The sequence below is a fragment of the Oncorhynchus kisutch genome, linkage group LG7, assembly GCF_002021735.2.
Source record: "Oncorhynchus kisutch isolate 150728-3 linkage group LG7, Okis_V2, whole genome shotgun sequence".
Taxonomy (NCBI): Eukaryota; Metazoa; Chordata; class Actinopteri; order Salmoniformes; family Salmonidae; genus Oncorhynchus; species Oncorhynchus kisutch.
In genome coordinates this window covers 52,039,947-52,062,457 of record NC_034180.2, presented here as the reverse complement: position 1 = coordinate 52,062,457, position 22,511 = coordinate 52,039,947, and the positions used below count along the sequence as shown (strand labels likewise).

Below are 22,511 nucleotides of genomic sequence, written 5' to 3'. Positions count from 1 at the left end.
AGGTGAGTTCAGGTAGGGTAGACAGAGCAGGTGAGTTCAGGTAGGGTAGACAGAGCAGGTGAGTGCAGGTAGGGTAGACAGAGCAGGTGAGTTCAGGTAGGGTAGACAGAGCAGGTGAGTGCAGGTAGGGTAGACAGAGCAGGTGAGTTCAGGTAGGGTAGACAGAGCAGGTGAGTTCAGGTAGGGTAGACAGAGCAGGTGAGTTCAGGTAGGGTAGACAGAGCAGGTGAGTTCAGGTAGGGTAGACAGAGCAGGTGAGTTCAGGTAGGGTAGACAGAGCAGGTGAGTGCAGGTAGGGTAGACAGAGCAGGTGAGTGCAGGTAGGGTTGACAGAGCAGGTGAGTGCAGGTAGGGTAGACAGAGCAGGTGAGTACATTGTAAGATTTTTAAAAACATTAAAACTATATTTAAAAAATAAATAAAAATGAAAGATTTATTTCAGTCAACATCTGATGGACAAATCCATCCATTGTTGCATATACAGTTGAAGTCGGAAGCTTACATACAGTTTAGCCAACTACATTTAAACTCAGTTTTTCATAATTCCTGACATTTAATCCTAGTAAAGATTCCCTGTTTTAGGTCAGTTAGGATCACCACTTTATTTTAAGAAAGTGAAATGCGGCCTCCCGGGTGGCACAGTGGTTAAGGGTGCTGTACTGCAGCGCCAGCTGTGCCATCAGAGACTCTGGGTTCGTGCCCAGGCTCTGTCATAACCGGCCATGACCGGGAGGTCCGTGGAGCGACACACAATTGGCCTAGCGTCGTCCAGGTTAGGGAGGGGTTAGCCGGTAGGGATATCCTTGTCTCTCCCGAGGCCATACGGGAGTTGTAGTGATGAGACAAGATATTAGCTACTAAAAAGAATTGGATACCATGAAATTGGGGGTAAAAATTCAACAAAAAAATTACCGAAAAAAGAATGTGAAATGCCGTAATAATAGGAAACAATTGTTGTAAAAATTTATTATTTCAGCTTTTATTTCTTTCATCACATTCCCAGTGGGTCAGAAGTTTACATACACTCGATTAGTATTTGGCAAAATTAACTTGGGTCAAATGTTTCGGGTAGCTTCTGGGTGAATTTTGGCCCATTCCTCCTGACAGAGCTGGTGTAACTGAGTCAGGTTTGTAGGCCTCCTTGCTCACACACACATTTTCTATAGGATTGAGGTCAGGGCTTTGTGATGAAAAATACCTTGACTTGGTTGTCCTTAAGCCATTTTGCCACAGCTTTGGAAATATGCTTGGGGTCATTGTCCATTTGGAAGACCCATTTGCGACCAAGCTTTAACTTCCTGACTGATGTCTTGAGATGTTGCTTCAATATATTCACATACTTTTCCTACCTCATGATGACAGCGATTTTGTGAAGTGCACCAGTCTCTCCTGCAGCAAAGCACCCCCACAACATGATGCTGCCACCCCGTGCTTCACGGTTGGGATGGTGTTCTTCGGCTTGCAAGCCTCCCCCTTTTTCCTCCAAACATGACAATGGTCATTATGGCCAAACAGTTCTATTTTTGTTTCATCAGACCAGAGGACATTCCTCCAAAAAGTACGATCTTTCTCCCCATGTGTAGCTGCAAACCGTAGTCTGGCTTTTTATGGTAGTTTTGGAGCAGTGGCTTCTTCCTTGCTGAGTGGCCTTTCAGGTTATGTCGATATAGGACTCGTTTTACTGTGGATATAGACACTTTTGTACCTGTTTCCTCCAGCATCTTCACTAGGTCCTTTGCTGTTGTTCTGGGAATGATTTGCACTTTTCTCACCAAAGTACATTCATCTCCAGGAGACAGAACGCATCTCCTTCCTGAGCGGTATGATGGCTGCGTGGTCCCATGGTGTTTATACTTGCGTACTATTGTTTGGACAGATGAACGTGGTACCTTCAGGCATTTGGAAATTGCTCCCAAGGATGAACCAGACTTGTGGAGGTCTACAATTTATTTTTTGAGGTCTTGGCTGATTTCTTTTGATTTTCCCATGATGTCAAGCAAAGAGGCACTGAGTTTGACGGTAGGCCTTGAAATACATCCACAGGTACACCTCCAATGGACTCAAATGATGTCAATTAGCCTATCAGAAGCTTCTAAAGTCATGACATAATTTTCTGGAATTTTTCAAGCTGTTTAAAGGCACAGTCAATTTAGTGTATGTAAACTTCTGACCCACTGGAATTGTGATACAGGAAAATATAAGTGAAATAATCTCTGTAAACAATTGTTGGAAAGATGACTTGTGTCATGCACAAAGTAGATTTCCTAACCGATTTGCCAAAACTATAGTTTGTTAACTAGACATTTGTGGAGTGGTTGAAAAACAAGTTTTAATGACTCCAACCTAAGTGTGTGTAAAATTCTGACTTCAACTGTATTAGAATTGTTTTAACAATTTCAATAACTTTTGCTACTTGTGCTAATGGCTAGTGACAAGATCAACAACAGAGACTCGTTGGGGATTTGAGAGAGACATGGTTAGACTGTTCCTGGCTCGTTGGGGATTCGAGAGAGACATGGTTAGACTGTCCCTGGCTCGTTGGGGGATTCGAGAGAGACATGGTCAAACTGTCCCTGGCTTGTTGGGGGATTCGAGAGAGACATGGTTAGACTGTCCCTGGCTCGTTGGGGATTCGAGAGAGACATGGTTAGACTGTCCCTTGCTCGTTGGGGGATTCGAGAGAGACATGGTTAGACTGTCCCTGGCTCGTTGGGGGATTCGAGAGAGACATGGTCGGACTGTCCCTGGTTCGTTGGGGGATTCGAGAGAGACATGGTTAGACTGTCCCTGGTTCGTCGGAGGATTCGAGAGAGACATGGTCAGACTGTCCCTGGCTCGTTGGGATATTCGAGAGAGACATGGTCAGACTGTCCCTGGCTCGTTGGGGGATTCGAGAGAGACATGGTCAGACTGTCCCAGGTTCGTTGGGGGATTCGAGAGAGACATGGTTAGACTGTCCCTTGCTCGTTGGGGGATTCGAGAGAGACATGGTTAGACTGTCCCTGGCTCGTTGGGGGATTCGAGAGAGACATGGTCGGACTGTCCCTGGTTCGTTGGGGGATTCGAGAGAGACATGGTTAGACTGTCCCTGGTTCGTCGGAGGATTCGAGAGAGACATGGTCAGACTGTCCCTGGCTCGTTGGGGTATTCGAGAGAGACATGGTCAGACTGTCCCTGGCTCGTTGGGGGATTCGAGAGAGACATGGTCAGACTGTCCCAGGTTCGTTGGGGGATTCGAGAGAGACATGGTCAGACTGTCCCTGGTTCGTTTGGGGATTCGAGAGAGACATGGTCAGACTGTCCCTGGCTCGTTGGGGGATTCAAGAGAGACATGGTCAGACTGTCCCTGGCTCGTTGGGGGATTCGAGAGAGATGGTCAGACTGTCCCTGGCTCGTTGGGGGATTCGAGAGAGACATGGTCAGACTGTCCCTGGCTAATTGGGGGATTCGAGAGAGACATGGTCAGACTGTCCCTTGCTCGTTGGGGGATTCGAGAGAGACATGGTCAGACTGTCCCTGGCTCGTTGGGGGATTCGAGAGAGATGGTCAGACTGTCCCTGGCTCGTTGGGGGATTCGAGAGTGACATGGTCAGACTGTCCCTGGCTCGTTGGGGGATTCGAGAGAGACATGGTCAGACTGTCCCTGGCTCGTTGGGGGATTCGAGAGAGATGGTCAGACTGTCCCTGGCTCGTTGGGGGATTCGAGAGAGACATGGTCAGACTGTCCCTGGCTAATTGGGGGATTCGAGAGAGACATGGTCAGACTGTCCCTGGCTCGTTGGGGGATTCGAGAGAGACATGGTCAGACTGTCCCTGGCTCGTTGGGGGATTCGAGAGTGACATGGTCAGACTGTCCCTGGCTCGTTGGGGGATTCGAGAGAGACATGGTCAGACTGTCCCTGGCTCGTTGGGGGATTCGAGAGAGACATGGTCAGACTGTCCCTGGCTCGTTGGGGGATTCGAGAGAGACATGGTTAGACTGTCCCTGGTTCGTTGGAGGATTCGAGAGAGACATGGTCAGACTGTCCCTGGCTCGTTGGGGGATTCGAGAGAGACATGGTCAGACTGTCCCTGGCTCGTTGGGGGATTCGAGAGAGATGGTCAGACTGTCCCTGGCTCGTTGGGGGATTCGAGAGAGACATGGTCAGACTGTCCCTGGCTAATTGGGGGATTCGAGAGAGACATGGTCGGACTGTCCCTGGCTCGTTGGGGGATTCGAGAGAGACATGGTCAGACTGTCCCTGGCTCGTTGGGGTATTCGAGAGAGACATGGTCAGACTGTCCCTGGCTCGTTGGGGGATTCGAGAGAGACATGGTCAGACTGTCCCTGGCTCGTTGGGGGATTCGAGAGAGACATGGTTAGACTGTCCCTGGTTCGTTGGAGGATTCGAGAGAGACATGGTCAGACTGTCCCTGGCTCGTTGGGGGATTCGAGAGAGACATGGTCAGACTGTCCCTGGCTCATTGGGGGATTCGAGAGAGATGGTCAGACTGTCCCTGGCTCGTTGGGGGATTCGAGAGAGACATGGTCAGACTGTCCCTGGCTAATTGGGGGATTCGAGAGAGACATGGTCGGACTGTCCCTGGCTCGTTGGGGGATTCGAGAGAGACATGGTCAGACTGTCCCTGGCTCGTTGGGGGATTCGAGAGTGACATGGTCAGACTGTCCCTGGCTCGTTGGGGGATTCGAGAGAGACATGGTCAGACTGTCCCTGGCTCGTTGGGGGATTCGAGAGAGACATGGTCAGACTGTCCCTGGCTCGTTGGGGGATTCGAGAGAGACATGGTTAGACTGTCCCTGGTTCGTTGGAGGATTCGAGAGAGACATGGTCAGACTGTCCCTGGCTCGTTGGGGGATTCGAGAGAGACATGGTCAGACTGTCCCTGGCTCGTTGGGGGATTCGAGAGAGATGGTCAGACTGTCCCTGGCTCGTTGGGGGATTCGAGAGAGACATGGTCAGACTGTCCCTGGCTAATTGGGGGATTCGAGAGAGACATGGTCGGACTGTCCCTGGCTCGTTGGGGGATTCGAGAGAGACATGGTCAGACTGTCCCTGGCTCGTTGGGGTATTCGAGAGAGACATGGTCAGACTGTCCCTGGCTCGTTGGGGGATTCGAGAGAGACATGGTCAGACTGTCCCTGGCTCGTTGGGGGATTCGAGAGAGACATGGTTAGACTGTCCCTGGTTCGTTGGAGGATTCGAGAGAGACATGGTCAGACTGTCCCTGGCTCGTTGGGGGATTCGAGAGAGACATGGTCAGACTGTCCCTGGCTCATTGGGGGATTCGAGAGAGATGGTCAGACTGTCCCTGGCTCGTTGGGGGATTCGAGAGAGACATGGTCAGACTGTCCCTGGCTAATTGGGGGATTCGAGAGAGACATGGTCGGACTGTCCCTGGCTCGTTGGGGGATTCGAGAGAGACATGGTCAGACTGTCCCTGGCTCGTTGGGGGATTCGAGAGAGACATGGTCAGACTGTCCCTGGATCGTTGGGGGATTCGAGAGAGACATGGTCAGACTGTCCCTGGCTCGTTGGGGGATTCGAGAGAGACATGGTCAAACTGTCCCTGGCTTGTTGGGGGATTCGAGAGAGACATGGTCAAACTGTCCCTGGCTTGTTGGGGGATTCGAGAGAGACATGGTCAAACTGTCCCTGGCTTGTTGGGGGATTCGAGAGAGACATGGTCGGACTGTCCCTGGCTCGTTGGGGGATTCGAGAGAGACATGGTCGGACTGTCCCTGGCTCGTTGGGGGATTCGAGAGAGACATGGTCAAACTGTCCCTGGCTTGTTGGGGGATTCGAGAGAGACATGGTCGGACTGTCCCTGGCTCGTTGGGGGATTCGAGAGAGACATGGTCGGACTGTCCCTGGCTCGTTGGGGGATTCGAGAGAGACATGGTCGGACTGTCCCTGGCTCGTTGGGGGATTCGAGAGAGACATGGTTAGACTGTCCCTGGCTCGTTGGGGGATTCGAGAGAGACATGGTCAAACTGTCCCTGGCTTGTTGGGGGATTCGAGAGAGACATGGTCGGACTGTCCCTGGCTCGTTGGGGGATTCGAGAGAGACATGGTCGGACTGTCCCTGGCTCGTTGGGGGATTCGAGAGAGACATGGTCAGACTGTCCCTGGCTCGTTGGGGGATTCGAGAGTGACATGGTCAGACTGTCCCTGGCTCGTTGGGGGATTCGAGAGAGACATGGGCAGACTGTCCCTGGCTCGTTGGGGGATTCGAGAGAGACATGGTCAGACTGTCACTGGCTCGTTGGGGGATTCGAGAGAGATGGTCAGACTGTCCCTGGCTCGTTGGGGGATTCGAGAGAGACATGGTCAGACTGTCCCTGGCTCGTTGGGGGATTCGAGAGTGACATGGTCAGACTGTCCCTGGCTCGTTGGGGGATTCGAGAGTGACATGGTCGGACTGTCCCTGGCTCGTTGGGGGATTCGAGAGAGAGATGGTCAGACTGTCCCTGGCTCGTTGGGGGATTCGAGAGTGACATGGTCAGACTGTCCCTGGCTCGTTGGGGGATTCGAGAGAGACATGGTCAGACTGTCCCTGGCTCGTTGGGGGATTCGAGAGAGATGGTCAGACTGTCCCTGGCTCGTTGGGGGATTCGAGAGAGACATGGTCAGACTGTCCCTGGCTCGTTGGGGATTCGAGAGAGACATGGTCAGACTGTCCCTGGCTCGTTGGGGGATTCGAGAGTGACATGGTCAGACTGTCCCTGGCTCGTTGGGGGATTCGAGAGTGACATGGTCAGACTGTCCCTGGCTCGTTGGGGGATTCGAGAGTGACATGGTCGGACTGTCCCTGGCTCGTTGGGGGATTCGAGAGAGACATGGTCAGACTGTCCCTGGCTCGTTGGGGGATTCGAGAGAGACATGGTTAGACTGTCCCTGGTTCGTTGGAGGATTCGAGAGAGACATGGTCAGACTGTCCCTGGCTCGTTGGGGGATTCGAGAGAGACATGGTCAGACTGTCCCTGGCTCGTTGGGGGATTCGAGAGAGATGGTCAGACTGTCCCTGGCTCGTTGGGGGATTCGAGAGAGACATGGTCAGACTGTCCCTGGCTAATTGGGGGATTCGAGAGAGACATGGTCGGACTGTCCCTGGCTCGTTGGGGGATTCGAGAGAGACATGGTCAGACTGTCCCTGGCTCGTTGGGGTATTCGAGAGAGACATGGTCAGACTGTCCCTGGCTCGTTGGGGGATTCGAGACAGACATGGTCAGACTGTCCCTGGCTCGTTGGGGGATTCGAGAGAGACATGGTTAGACTGTCCCTGGTTCGTTGGAGGATTCGAGAGAGACATGGTCAGACTGTCCCTGGCTCGTTGGGGGATTCGAGAGAGACATGGTCAGACTGTCCCTGGCTCATTGGGGGATTCGAGAGAGATGGTCAGACTGTCCCTGGCTCGTTGGGGGATTCGAGAGAGACATGGTCAGACTGTCCCTGGCTAATTGGGGGATTCGAGAGAGACATGGTCGGACTGTCCCTGGCTCGTTGGGGGATTCGAGAGAGACATGGTCAGACTGTCCCTGGCTCGTTGGGGGATTCGAGAGTGACATGGTCAGACTGTCCCTGGCTCGTTGGGGGATTCGAGAGAGACATGGTCAGACTGTCCCTGGCTCGTTGGGGGATTCGAGAGAGACATGGTCAGACTGTCCCTGGCTCGTTGGGGGATTCGAGAGAGACATGGTTAGACTGTCCCTGGTTCGTTGGAGGATTCGAGAGAGACATGGTCAGACTGTCCCTGGCTCGTTGGGGGATTCGAGAGAGACATGGTCAGACTGTCCCTGGCTCGTTGGGGGATTCGAGAGAGATGGTCAGACTGTCCCTGGCTCGTTGGGGGATTCGAGAGAGACATGGTCAGACTGTCCCTGGCTAATTGGGGGATTCGAGAGAGACATGGTCGGACTGTCCCTGGCTCGTTGGGGGATTCGAGAGAGACATGGTCAGACTGTCCCTGGCTCGTTGGGGTATTCGAGAGAGACATGGTCAGACTGTCCCTGGCTCGTTGGGGGATTCGAGAGAGACATGGTCAGACTGTCCCTGGCTCGTTGGGGGATTCGAGAGAGACATGGTTAGACTGTCCCTGGTTCGTTGGAGGATTCGAGAGAGACATGGTCAGACTGTCCCTGGCTCGTTGGGGGATTCGAGAGAGACATGGTCAGACTGTCCCTGGCTCATTGGGGGATTCGAGAGAGATGGTCAGACTGTCCCTGGCTCGTTGGGGGATTCGAGAGAGACATGGTCAGACTGTCCCTGGCTAATTGGGGGATTCGAGAGAGACATGGTCGGACTGTCCCTGGCTCGTTGGGGGATTCGAGAGAGACATGGTCAGACTGTCCCTGGCTCGTTGGGGGATTCGAGAGAGACATGGTCAGACTGTCCCTGGATCGTTGGGGGATTCGAGAGAGACATGGTCAGACTGTCCCTGGCTCGTTGGGGGATTCGAGAGAGACATGGTCAAACTGTCCCTGGCTTGTTGGGGGATTCGAAAGAGACATGGTCAAACTGTCCCTGGCTTGTTGGGGGATTCGAGAGAGACATGGTCAAACTGTCCCTGGCTTGTTGGGGGATTCGAGAGAGACATGGTCGGACTGTCCCTGGCTCGTTGGGGGATTCGAGAGAGACATGGTCGGACTGTCCCTGGCTCGTTGGGGGATTCGAGAGAGACATGGTCAAACTGTCCCTGGCTTGTTGGGGGATTCGAGAGAGACATGGTCGGACTGTCCCTGGCTCGTTGGGGGATTCGAGAGAGACATGGTCGGACTGTCCCTGGCTCGTTGGGGGATTCGAGAGAGACATGGTCGGACTGTCCCTGGCTCGTTGGGGGATTCGAGAGAGACATGGTCAGACTGTCCCTGGCTAATTGGGGGATTCGAGAGAGACATGGTCGGACTGTCCCTGGCTCGTTGGGGGATTCGAGAGAGACATGGTCAGACTGTCCCTGGCTCGTTGGGGGATTCGAGAGAGACATGGTCAGACTGTCCCTGGATCGTTGGGGGATTCGAGAGAGACATGGTCAGACTGTCCCTGGCTCGTTGGGGGATTCGAGAGAGACATGGTCAAACTGTCCCTGGCTTGTTGGGGGATTCGAAAGAGACATGGTCAAACTGTCCCTGGCTTGTTGGGGGATTCGAGAGAGACATGGTCAAACTGTCCCTGGCTTGTTGGGGGATTCGAGAGAGACATGGTCGGACTGTCCCTGGCTCGTTGGGGGATTCGAGAGAGACATGGTCGGACTGTCCCTGGCTCGTTGGGGGATTCGAGAGAGACATGGTCAAACTGTCCCTGGCTTGTTGGGGGATTCGAGAGAGACATGGTCGGACTGTCCCTGGCTCGTTGGGGGATTCGAGAGAGACATGGTCGGACTGTCCCTGGCTCGTTGGGGGATTCGAGAGAGACATGGTCGGACTGTCCCTGGCTCGTTGGGGGATTCGAGAGAGACATGGTTAGACTGTCCCTGGCTCGTTGGGGGATTCGAGAGAGACATGGTCAAACTGTCCCTGGCTTGTTGGGGGATTCGAGAGAGACATGGTCGGACTGTCCCTGGCTCGTTGGGGGATTCGAGAGAGACATGGTCGGACTGTCCCTGGCTCGTTGGGGGATTCGAGAGAGACATGGTCAGACTGTCCCTGGCTCGTTGGGGGATTCGAGAGTGACATGGTCAGACTGTCACTGGCTCGTTGGGGGATTCGAGAGAGATGGTCAGACTGTCCCTGGCTCGTTGGGGGATTCGAGAGAGACATGGTCAGACTGTCCCTGGCTCGTTGGGGGATTCGAGAGTGACATGGTCAGACTGTCCCTGGCTCGTTGGCGGATTCGAGAGTGACATGGTCGGACTGTCCCTGGCTCGTTGGGGGATTCGAGAGAGAGATGGTCAGACTGTCCCTGGCTCGTTGGGGGATTCGAGAGTGACATGGTCAGACTGTCCCTGGCTCGTTGGGGGATTCGAGAGAGACATGGTCAGACTGTCCCTGGCTCGTTGGGGGATTCGAGAGAGATGGTCAGACTGTCCCTGGCTCGTTGGGGGATTCGAGAGAGACATGGTCAGACTGTCCCTGGCCCGTTGGGGATTCGAGACAGACATGGTCAGACTGTCCCTGGCTCGTTGGGGGATTCGAGAGTGACATGGTCAGACTGTCCCTGGCTCGTTGGGGGATTCGAGAGTGACATGGTCAGACTGTCCCTGGCTCGTTGGGGGATTCGAGAGTGACATGGTCGGACTGTCCCTGGCTCGTTGGGGGATTCGAGAGAGACATGGTCAGACTGTCCCTGGCTCGTTGGGGGATTCGAGAGAGACATGGTCAGACTGTCCCTGGCTCGTTGGGGGATTCGAGAGAGACATGGTCGGACTGTCCCTGGCTCGTTGGGGGATTCGAGAGAGACATGGTCAGACTGTCCCTGGCTCGTTGGGGGATTCGAGAGAGACATGGTCAGACTGTCCCTGGCTCGTTGGGGGATTCGAGAGTGACATGGTCAGACTGTCCCTGGCTCGTTGGGGGATTCGAGAGAGACATGGTCAGACTGTCCCTGGCTCGTTGGGGGATTCGAGAGAGATGGTCAGACTGTCCCTGGCTCGTTGGGGGATTCGAGAGAGACATGGTTAGACTGTCCCTGGCTCGTTGGGGGATTCGAGAGAGATGGTCAGACTGTCCCTGGCTCATTGGGGGATTCGAGAGAGACATGGTCAGACTGTCCCTGGCTCGTTGGGGGATTCGAGAGAGACATGGTCAGACTGTCCCTGGCTCATTGGGGGATTCGAGAGAGACATGGTCAGACTGTCCCTGGCTCGTTGGGGGATTCGAGAGAGACATGGTTAGACTGTCCCTGGCTCGTTGGGGGAGTCGAGAGAGACATGGTCAGACTGTCCCTGGCTCGTTGGGGGATTCGAGAGAGACATGGTTAGACTGTCCCTGGCTCGTTGGGGGATTCGAGAGAGACATGGTTAGACTGTCCCTGGCTCGTTGGGGGATTCGAGAGAGACATGGTCAGACTGTCCCTGGCTCGTTGGGGGATTCGAGAGAGACATGGTCAGACTGTCCCTGGCTCGTTGGGGGATTCGAGAGAGACATGGTCAGACTGTCCCTGGCTCGTTGGGGGATTCGAGAGAGACATGGTCAGACTGTCCCTGGCTCATTGGGGGATTCGAGAGAGACATGGTCAGACTGTCCCTGGCTCGTTGGGGGATTCGAGAGAGACATGGTTAGACTGTCCCTGGCTCGTTGGGGGAGTCGAGAGAGACATGGTCAGACTGTCCCTGGCTCGTTGGGGGATTCGAGAGAGACATGGTCAGACTGTCCCTGGCTCGTTGGGGGATTCGAGAGAGACATGGTTAGACTGTCCCTGGTTCGTTGGAGGATTCGAGAGAGACATGGTCAGACTGTCCCTGGCTCGTTGGGGGATTCGAGAGAGACATGGTCAGACTGTCCCTGGCTCATTGGGGGATTCGAGAGAGATGGTCAGACTGTCCCTGGCTCGTTGGGGGATTCGAGAGAGACATGGTCAGACTGTCCCTGGCTAATTGGGGGATTCGAGAGAGACATGGTCGGACTGTCCCTGGCTCGTTGGGGGATTCGAGAGAGACATGGTCAGACTGTCCCTGGCTCGTTGGGGGATTCGAGAGAGACATGGTCAGACTGTCCCTGGATCGTTGGGGGATTCGAGAGAGACATGGTCAGACTGTCCCTGGCTCGTTGGGGGATTCGAGAGAGACATGGTCAAACTGTCCCTGGCTTGTTGGGGGATTCGAGAGAGACATGGTCAAACTGTCCCTGGCTTGTTGGGGGATTCGAGAGAGACATGGTCAAACTGTCCCTGGCTTGTTGGGGGATTCGAGAGAGACATGGTCGGACTGTCCCTGGCTCGTTGGGGGATTCGAGAGAGACATGGTCGGACTGTCCCTGGCTCGTTGGGGGATTCGAGAGAGACATGGTCAAACTGTCCCTGGCTTGTTGGGGGATTCGAGAGAGACATGGTCGGACTGTCCCTGGCTCGTTGGGGGATTCGAGAGAGACATGGTCGGACTGTCCCTGGCTCGTTGGGGGATTCGAGAGAGACATGGTCGGACTGTCCCTGGCTCGTTGGGGGATTCGAGAGAGACATGGTTAGACTGTCCCTGGCTCGTTGGGGGATTCGAGAGAGACATGGTCAAACTGTCCCTGGCTTGTTGGGGGATTCGAGAGAGACATGGTCGGACTGTCCCTGGCTCGTTGGGGGATTCGAGAGAGACATGGTCGGACTGTCCCTGGCTCGTTGGGGGATTCGAGAGAGACATGGTCAGACTGTCCCTGGCTCGTTGGGGGATTCGAGAGTGACATGGTCAGACTGTCCCTGGCTCGTTGGGGGATTCGAGAGAGACATGGGCAGACTGTCCCTGGCTCGTTGGGGGATTCGAGAGAGACATGGTCAGACTGTCACTGGCTCGTTGGGGGATTCGAGAGAGATGGTCAGACTGTCCCTGGCTCGTTGGGGGATTCGAGAGAGACATGGTCAGACTGTCCCTGGCTCGTTGGGGGATTCGAGAGTGACATGGTCAGACTGTCCCTGGCTCGTTGGGGGATTCGAGAGTGACATGGTCGGACTGTCCCTGGCTCGTTGGGGGATTCGAGAGAGAGATGGTCAGACTGTCCCTGGCTCGTTGGGGGATTCGAGAGTGACATGGTCAGACTGTCCCTGGCTCGTTGGGGGATTCGAGAGAGACATGGTCAGACTGTCCCTGGCTCGTTGGGGGATTCGAGAGAGATGGTCAGACTGTCCCTGGCTCGTTGGGGGATTCGAGAGAGACATGGTCAGACTGTCCCTGGCTCGTTGGGGATTCGAGAGAGACATGGTCAGACTGTCCCTGGCTCGTTGGGGGATTCGAGAGTGACATGGTCAGACTGTCCCTGGCTCGTTGGGGGATTCGAGAGTGACATGGTCAGACTGTCCCTGGCTCGTTGGGGGATTCGAGAGTGACATGGTCGGACTGTCCCTGGCTCGTTGGGGGATTCGAGAGAGACATGGTCAGACTGTCCCTGGCTCGTTGGGGGATTCGAGAGAGACATGGTTAGACTGTCCCTGGTTCGTTGGAGGATTCGAGAGAGACATGGTCAGACTGTCCCTGGCTCGTTGGGGGATTCGAGAGAGACATGGTCAGACTGTCCCTGGCTCGTTGGGGGATTCGAGAGAGATGGTCAGACTGTCCCTGGCTCGTTGGGGGATTCGAGAGAGACATGGTCAGACTGTCCCTGGCTAATTGGGGGATTCGAGAGAGACATGGTCGGACTGTCCCTGGCTCGTTGGGGGATTCGAGAGAGACATGGTCAGACTGTCCCTGGCTCGTTGGGGTATTCGAGAGAGACATGGTCAGACTGTCCCTGGCTCGTTGGGGGATTCGAGAGAGACATGGTCAGACTGTCCCTGGCTCGTTGGGGGATTCGAGAGAGACATGGTTAGACTGTCCCTGGTTCGTTGGAGGATTCGAGAGAGACATGGTCAGACTGTCCCTGGCTCGTTGGGGGATTCGAGAGAGACATGGTCAGACTGTCCCTGGCTCATTGGGGGATTCGAGAGAGATGGTCAGACTGTCCCTGGCTCGTTGGGGGATTCGAGAGAGACATGGTCAGACTGTCCCTGGCTCGTTGGGGGATTCGAGAGTGACATGGTCAGACTGTCCCTGGCTCGTTGGGGGATTCGAGAGAGACATGGTCGGACTGTCCCTGGCTCGTTGGGGGATTCGAGAGAGACATGGTCAGACTGTCCCTGGCTCGTTGGGGTATTCGAGAGAGACATGGTCAGACTGTCCCTGGCTCGTTGGGGGATTCGAGAGAGACATGGTCAGACTGTCCCTGGCTCGTTGGGGGATTCGAGAGAGACATGGTTAGACTGTCCCTGGTTCGTTGGAGGATTCGAGAGAGACATGGTCAGACTGTCCCTGGCTCGTTGGGGGATTCGAGAGAGACATGGTCAGACTGTCCCTGGCTCATTGGGGGATTCGAGAGAGATGGTCAGACTGTCCCTGGCTCGTTGGGGGATTCGAGAGAGACATGGTCAGACTGTCCCTGGCTAATTGGGGGATTCGAGAGAGACATGGTCGGACTGTCCCTGGCTCGTTGGGGGATTCGAGAGAGACATGGTCAGACTGTCCCTGGCTCGTTGGGGGATTCGAGAGAGACATGGTCAGACTGTCCCTGGATCGTTGGGGGATTCGAGAGAGACATGGTCAGACTGTCCCTGGCTCGTTGGGGGATTCGAGAGAGACATGGTCAAACTGTCCCTGGCTTGTTGGGGGATTCGAAAGAGACATGGTCAAACTGTCCCTGGCTTGTTGGGGGATTCGAGAGAGACATGGTCAAACTGTCCCTGGCTTGTTGGGGGATTCGAGAGAGACATGGACGGACTGTCCCTGGCTCGTTGGGGGATTCGAGAGAGACATGGTCGGACTGTCCCTGGCTCGTTGGGGGATTCGAGAGAGACATGGTCAAACTGTCCCTGGCTTGTTGGGGGATTCGAGAGAGACATGGTCGGACTGTCCCTGGCTCGTTGGGGGATTCGAGAGAGACATGGTCGGACTGTCCCTGGCTCGTTGGGGGATTCGAGAGAGACATGGTCGGACTGTCCCTGGCTCGTTGGGGGATTCGAGAGAGACATGGTTAGACTGTCCCTGGCTCGTTGGGGGATTCGAGAGAGACATGGTCAAACTGTCCCTGGCTTGTTGGGGGATTCGAGAGAGACATGGTCGGACTGTCCCTGGCTCGTTGGGGGATTCGAGAGAGACATGGTCGGACTGTCCCTGGCTCGTTGGGGGATTCGAGAGAGACATGGTCAGACTGTCCCTGGCTCGTTGGGGGATTCGAGAGTGACATGGTCAGACTGTCCCTGGCTCGTTGGGGGATTCGAGAGAGACATGGGCAGACTGTCCCTGGCTCGTTGGGGGATTCGAGAGAGACATGGTCAGACTGTCACTGGCTCGTTGGGGGATTCGAGAGAGATGGTCAGACTGTCCCTGGCTCGTTGGGGGATTCGAGAGAGACATGGTCAGACTGTCCCTGGCTCGTTGGGGGATTCGAGAGTGACATGGTCAGACTGTCCCTGGCTCGTTGGGGGATTCGAGAGTGACATGGTCGGACTGTCCCTGGCTCGTTGGGGGATTCGAGAGAGAGATGGTCAGACTGTCCCTGGCTCGTTGGGGGATTCGAGAGTGACATGGTCAGACTGTCCCTGGCTCGTTGGGGGATTCGAGAGAGACATGGTCAGACTGTCCCTGGCTCGTTGGGGGATTCGAGAGAGATGGTCAGACTGTCCCTGGCTCGTTGGGGGATTCGAGAGAGACATGGTCAGACTGTCCCTGGCTCGTTGGGGATTCGAGAGAGACATGGTCAGACTGTCCCTGGCTCGTTGGGGGATTCGAGAGTGACATGGTCAGACTGTCCCTGGCTCGTTGGGGGATTCGAGAGTGACATGGTCAGACTGTCCCTGGCTCGTTGGGGGATTCGAGAGTGACATGGTCGGACTGTCCCTGGCTCGTTGGGGGATTCGAGAGAGACATGGTCAGACTGTCCCTGGCTCGTTGGGGGATTCGAGAGAGACATGGTCAGACTGTCCCTGGCTCGTTGGGGGATTCGAGAGAGACATGGTCGGACTGTCCCTGGCTCGTTGGGGGATTCGAGAGAGACATGGTCAGACTGTCCCTGGCTCGTTGGGGGATTCGAGAGAGACATGGTCAGACTGTCCCTGGCTCGTTGGGGGATTCGAGAGTGACATGGTCAGACTGTCCCTGGCTCGTTGGGGGATTCGAGAGAGACATGGTCAGACTGTCCCTGGCTCGTTGGGGGATTCGAGAGAGATGGTCAGACTGTCCCTGGCTCGTTGGGGGATTCGAGAGAGACATGGTTAGACTGTCCCTGGCTCGTTGGGGGATTCGAGAGAGATGGTCAGACTGTCCCTGGCTCATTGGGGGATTCGAGAGAGACATGGTCAGACTGTCCCTGGCTCGTTGGGGGATTCGAGAGAGACATGGTCAGACTGTCCCTGGCTCATTGGGGGATTCGAGAGAGACATGGTCAGACTGTCCCTGGCTCGTTGGGGGATTCGAGAGAGACATGGTTAGACTGTCCCTGGCTCGTTGGGGGAGTCGAGAGAGACATGGTCAGACTGTCCCTGGCTCGTTGGGGGATTCGAGAGAGACATGGTTAGACTGTCCCTGGCTCGTTGGGGGATTCGAGAGAGACATGGTTAGACTGTCCCTGGCTCGTTGGGGGATTCGAGAGAGACATGGTCAGACTGTCCCTGGCTCGTTGGGGGATTCGAGAGAGACATGGTCAGACTGTCCCTGGCTCGTTGGGGGATTCGAGAGAGACATGGTCAGACTGTCCCTGGCTCGTTGGGGGATAAGTCACATTGGATATAAGCATCTGCTACATAGAACGATTGTATATTATCTAAAATAATACAATGCATAAAACTTTATGAGTCTTTCAAGCGAGACAGAAACACTTCTAGAGTACCTCAAAGGGATCCTGGTGTAGACTGGAGAGGGCTAAAGACTCAACTGTCTTTACGTAGCCAGGTACACACAGAGGAGTTGAGAGAGTGCAGGTAAGGTTCACGCAGGGCCATGTTCGGGGAAGGATAGACAGAGAAAAAAAACAACTCTTTATGACATAACTGACCGCAGCAGCTACGGCTCCACTCTGAGGTCAGTCGCCATGGGATACTTCCCAAATGGCTCCCTATTCCCTATATCGTGCACTACTTTATACTACAGCCCTATTCCCTATATCGTGCACTACTTTATACTACAGCCCTATTCCCTATATCGTGCACTACTTTATACTACAGCCCTATTCCCTATATCGTGCACTACTTTATACTATAGCCCTATTCCCTATATCGTGCACTACTTTATACTACAGCCCTATTCCCTATATCGTGCACTACTTTATACTATAGCCCTATTCCCTATATCGTGCACTACTTTATACTACAGCCCTATTCCCTATATCGTGCACTACTTTATACTACAGCCCTATTCCCTATATCGTGCACTACTTTATACAACAGCCCTATTCCCTATATCGTGCACTACTTTATACTACAGCCCTATTCCCTATATCGTGCACTACTTTATACTACAGCCCTATTCCCTATATCGTGCACTACTTTATACTACAGCCCTATTCCCTATATCGTGCACTACTTTATACTACAGCCCTATTCCCTATATCGTGCACTACTTTATACTATAGCCCTATTCCCTATATCGTGCACTACTTTATACTACAGCCCTATTCCCTATATCATGCACTACTTTATACTACAGCCCTATTCCTTATATCGTGCACTACTTTATACTACAGCCCTATTCCCTATATCGTGCACTACTTTATACTACAGCCCTATTCCCTATATCGTGCACTACTTTATACTATAGCCCTATTCCCTATATCGTGCACTACTTTATACTACAGCCATATTCCCTATATCGTGCACTACTTTATACTACAGCCTATTCCCTATATCGTGCACTACTTTATACTACAGCCCTATTCCCTATATCGTGCACTACTTTATACTACACCCATTATTAACCTAACCATAGTGTACCCATTATTAACCTAACCATAGTATACCCATTATTAACCTAACCATAGTATACCCATTATTAACCTAACCATAGTATACCCATTATTAACCTAACCATAGTATACCCATTATTAACCTAACCATAGTATACCCATTATTAACCTTATAGTATACCCATTATTAACCTAACCATAGTATACCCATTATTAACCTAACCATAGTGTACCCATTATTAACCTAACCATAGTATACCCATTATTAACCTAACCATAGTATACCCATTATTAACCTTATAGTATACCCATTATTAACCTTATAGTATACCCATTATTAACCTAACCATAGTATACCCATTATTAACCTTATAGTATACCCATTATTAACCTAACCATAGTATACCCATTAGTAACCTTATAGTATACCCATTATTAACCTAACCATAGTATACCCATTATTAACCTTATAGTATACCCATTATTAACCTAACCATAGTGTACCCATTATTAACCTTATAGTATACCCATTATTAACCTAACCATAGTATACCCATTATTAACCTAACCATAGTATACCCATTATTAACCTAACCATAGTATACCCATTATTAACCTAACCATAGTACACCCATTATTAACCTAACCATAGTATACCCATTATTAACCTAACCATAGTATACCCATTATTAACCTAACCATAGTATACCCATTATTAACCTAACCATAGTATACCCATTATTAACCTAACCATAGTATACCCATTATTAACCTAACCATAGTATACCCATTATTAACCTAACCATAGTATACCCATTATTAACCTAACCATAGTATACCCATTATTAACCTTATAGTATACCCATTATTAACCTTATAGTATACCCATTATTAACCTTATAGTATACCCATTATTAACCTAACCATAGTGTACCCATTATTAACCTAACCATAGTATACCCATTATTAACCTAACCATAGTATACCCATTATTAACCTAACCATAGTGTACCCATTATTAACCTTTAGTATACCCATTATTAACCTAATAGTATACCCATTATTAACCTTATAGTATACCCATTATTAACCTAACCATAGTATACCCATTATTAACCTAACCATAGCATACCCATTATTAACCTAACCATAGTATACCCATTATTAACCTAACATAGTGTACCCATTATTAACCTTATAGTATACCCATTATTAACCTAATAGTATACCCATTATTAACCTAACATAGTGTACCCATTATTAACCTTATAGTATACCCATTATTAACCTAATAGTGTACCCATTATTAACCTAACATAGTGTACCCATTATTAACCTTATAGTATACCCATTATTAGTATACCCATTATTAACCTTATAGTATACCCATTATTAACCTTATAGTATACCCATTATTAACCTTATAGTATACCCATTATTAACCTTATAGCATACCCATTATTAACCTAACCATAGTATACCCATTATTAACCTAACATAGTGTACCCATTATTAACCTTATAGTATACCCATTATTAACCTGGGGCGAACAAATTATTTATTTAATACATTAGCCTAAAACAGCTAGCTTCTCTAGTCTACGCCAGTCAACACAGGCACTGTTATGTGGGATAATAAATAAGATAGTGGCTGCTACAAGTTAGCTAGTCTTGGCTGTAGCTGAGTAGCGTCTCTCTCTGTCTGCCTCCCCCGGCTCGCATCCATCTCACCGGCACCTCCGCAGCTGTCGAGCGCCAGCCTCTCAGGGAATTATTATTGTTATTGTTTTAATGATACTATTCAAATAGTGAACTTATTTCAAACCCCCCATCCCTACACCACACACACACATACGTAAACATACTGATACCTCAGATAGAGATAAGTAGCTTTGGTACCACCCACCACTTCCAGCTGCCCGTTGTCATAGTAACATCACGGTCCTTCATAGACGCCAGCATTAGCCAGGTGTCCCCTCCTCCTCCAAGCTCCTCCAATCAGACTGAGAGTCCCTATTCAACTCAAGACAACGGGCTGTCCAAACGGCATCCTATTCCCTATATAGCGTACTACTTCTGACCAGGGGTCCCTAGGATGCAATTTGGGACGTATCCACAGTCAAGTGTTCTTTACCTTTCTGCATCTGCTAATCTCATTCAAGTGAACCATGACCAGCTGATCACACATGAATCCCTTACCCAGCTAGTCAGCTACCATCATAAGATCACGGTAAAAAAAACAAGACAAAGACCAGGACCCGTATCCCACAAACAAACTACCTCTTTCTCTACTGTATTTAATTAATTAATTTATTTTTCTCCTTTGCACCCCATTATTTTTATTTCTACTTTGCACATTCTTCCATTGCAAATCTACCATTCCAGTGTTTTACTTGCTATATTGTATTTACTTTGCCATCATGGCCTTTTTTGCCTTTACCTCCCTTCTCACCTCATTTGCTCACATCGTATATAGACTTGTTTATACTGTATTATTGACTGTATGTTTGTTTTACTCCATGTGTAACTCTGTGTCGTTGTATCTGTCGAACTGCTATGCTTTAACTTGTTCTCAACTTGCCTACCTGGTTAAATAAAGGCGTTCTCAACTGGCCTACCTGGTTAAATAAAGGTGTTCTCAACTTGCCTACCTGGTTAAATAAAGGTGAAAGGGGTCACTGTGACTGTAGATTGACGGCTGTCGTTACAGAATCGGGACCGAGGCAGAGCAGACTGGCGCAGGGGAATCAGAAGACGAGGTTAATCTGGACACCTGCTGCGTCATGTGTTTGGTCGTCCCACTCCCTGTAGACCTACTGACTGAGCTACTGATTGAGCTACTGACTGAGCTACTGACTGAGCTACTGACTGATCTGCTGACTACCAGAGATCCCTGTGATGATTCAGAATCATCATGCCAGACAATAAAAACAGTGTCCAAAATGGCACCACATTCCCTATATAGTGCACTACTAAGTGCACTACTAAGGGTCCATTTGGTTCTGGTCAAAAGTAGTGCACTACATACATAGTGAAAAGGGTGCCATTTGTGACCGTCTATAAAATGTCCACATAAACGTATTTTAACCATGTGCTATTGTTTTCGATGTAACCAAGTAGAAATGTGTCCATATATCTCATAAAAAAAAAAAGGGTCTACGAGTATTATTTAAATGTCATTGATTTTACAGTCCACCAAGGCAGTCTTGATTAAACAACATCTGTCTATTGAGTGAAAAGGTACATCATCGCAACAGGTGCAACAAGCCATCAATCAGTACAATGCAGTAAGAAATTACATTTTGCTTAATACATGTACAACACTTTCACGTGAATGTTCAACTGTGCTGGGAATGTTTACAAAACAAAACGTATTTATTGGCAATGACCATGCACCGATATAAGATTGTCAAAATAAAGACGAAATTACAGGATGAAACTAAATACTATTTATCAAACACTATTTTGACTAATCTGACAAACCTAAAGAATACTTTACTCTTCCCTGGGCAGCTAGCTAGGGACAAAGGACTCCTAGTCTATTAACCCCTGCACCGATCCCGTTTCATCGACATGTTGCGACCAAGTAAGCTGCCTATTCTGCTTGTTACGTTGTAGCAACGTGTTTGTAAAACGGAATGCATTATTGTAACGTGGCACTTTATTGAAGGCTCTGTCAAATGTGTTAATATGGAAGGGTCTCAAAAGCATCCTCGTCACAAAACAACGGCCTAGTGTGTCAATGTCCAGCCAAGGCAAAGAACAGTGTTTGAAGAAAGAAAAAGTGAATCGGGGCGCTGCATGAAGAACAAGTTGAATTGTCGTGGAGGCGGAGGTGGGTTCGACGGGGCTACAAAAGCTCAACTACACTGTTTCTCTTTATCAACCTTTTGTGATAATTATAGCCTACATGCAATACAGGTAAGTTGACATACTATTATTTATTTTATTTTTTGTTTTGCAATTGCTATCAACTTACCCACAGAAACTCCACTGAGTCGAAGGTTGCCTATCCACTCTTCTCTGGTTGAATTATAGAGAGACCGTTACGGAAGTTTCAGAACCTTCCGTCCTTCCATAAAAAAAACAAGGTTTTGATTTCCTCTCAAATAAACCCTTCCGGAACTTAATGATTAAACTCCTTATTTGGGGCTAGCGTAACCCAGGTAACATACTATATTTTATACTTCTATTGTCAAAAGGTTTTGTTCTCGTTCAGCCGGCTAAAATACCTTCTGAGTCAGCTGCATCTCTCCTTCAGGATTTTGAAAAGCTCCTCGGAGAGGAAGGGGTGGTGACGCATTGAAAAGCTCTGGAGTCGCACGGATGCAGTCACTGGCGCGCCGCGTCCACGGGAGTTGAAATTCCTCTTCAAGGCCCCCGACACTTTTCACAGGCAAGGAAGGCAACAATTTATCTGTTTAGAAGTATGTGTTTAATATGAAACGAGGGCATGACATATTTCTTTATGGTTAAAAAAATATATAGATACATACCAAACTTAGAAAATAATTGAATAGCCTAAATAGGCCTACATTTGAAATAAAACATGCCTTTATAACATTGAACACTTAATCAGTACATTGCTTTAGTTTTTGGCATGAGTGTAATCTAAACAGTGTAATATAAGTTAAAGACAGTGAATAGCTGTAATTCTCTTTATTTGACCTATAATTATTAGGCCTCTTGATTTCCCTCTCCTCTGTGGCCTGCTGTTGTCAAACAGAACTCATATCCCAATGTGTGTATGTGTGTGTGTGTGTGTGTGTGTGTGTGTGTGTGTGTGTGTGTGTGTGTGTGTGTATGTGTGTGTGTGTATGTGTATGTGTGTGTGTGTATGTGTGTGTGTGTGTATGTGTGTATGTGTGTGTGTGTATGTGTGTGTGTGTGTGTATGTGTGTGTGTATGTGTGTGTGTGTATGTGTGTGTGTGTGTGTGTGTGTGTGTGT

At 50.6% G+C, this 22,511-nt stretch overlaps 1 protein-coding gene across 4 annotated transcripts in view; it reads right to left on the bottom strand.

Annotated features, from left to right (window-relative positions):
- Nucleotides 1-21,848, bottom strand: part of nin (ninein (GSK3B interacting protein)) — a 103,305-nt gene extending 81,457 nt beyond the window's left edge. For 2 of the 4 annotated variants that reach the window (XM_031829293.1, XM_031829296.1), the window contains exon 1: nt 21,542-21,848. The gene's annotated coding sequence lies outside the window, so the exon portion shown is untranslated. The remainder of the gene's footprint in view (nt 1-21,541) is intronic. The other 2 variants (XM_031829295.1, XM_031829297.1) reach the window with 2 other exon arrangements.
- Nucleotides 21,849-22,511: the final 663 nt, after the last annotated feature.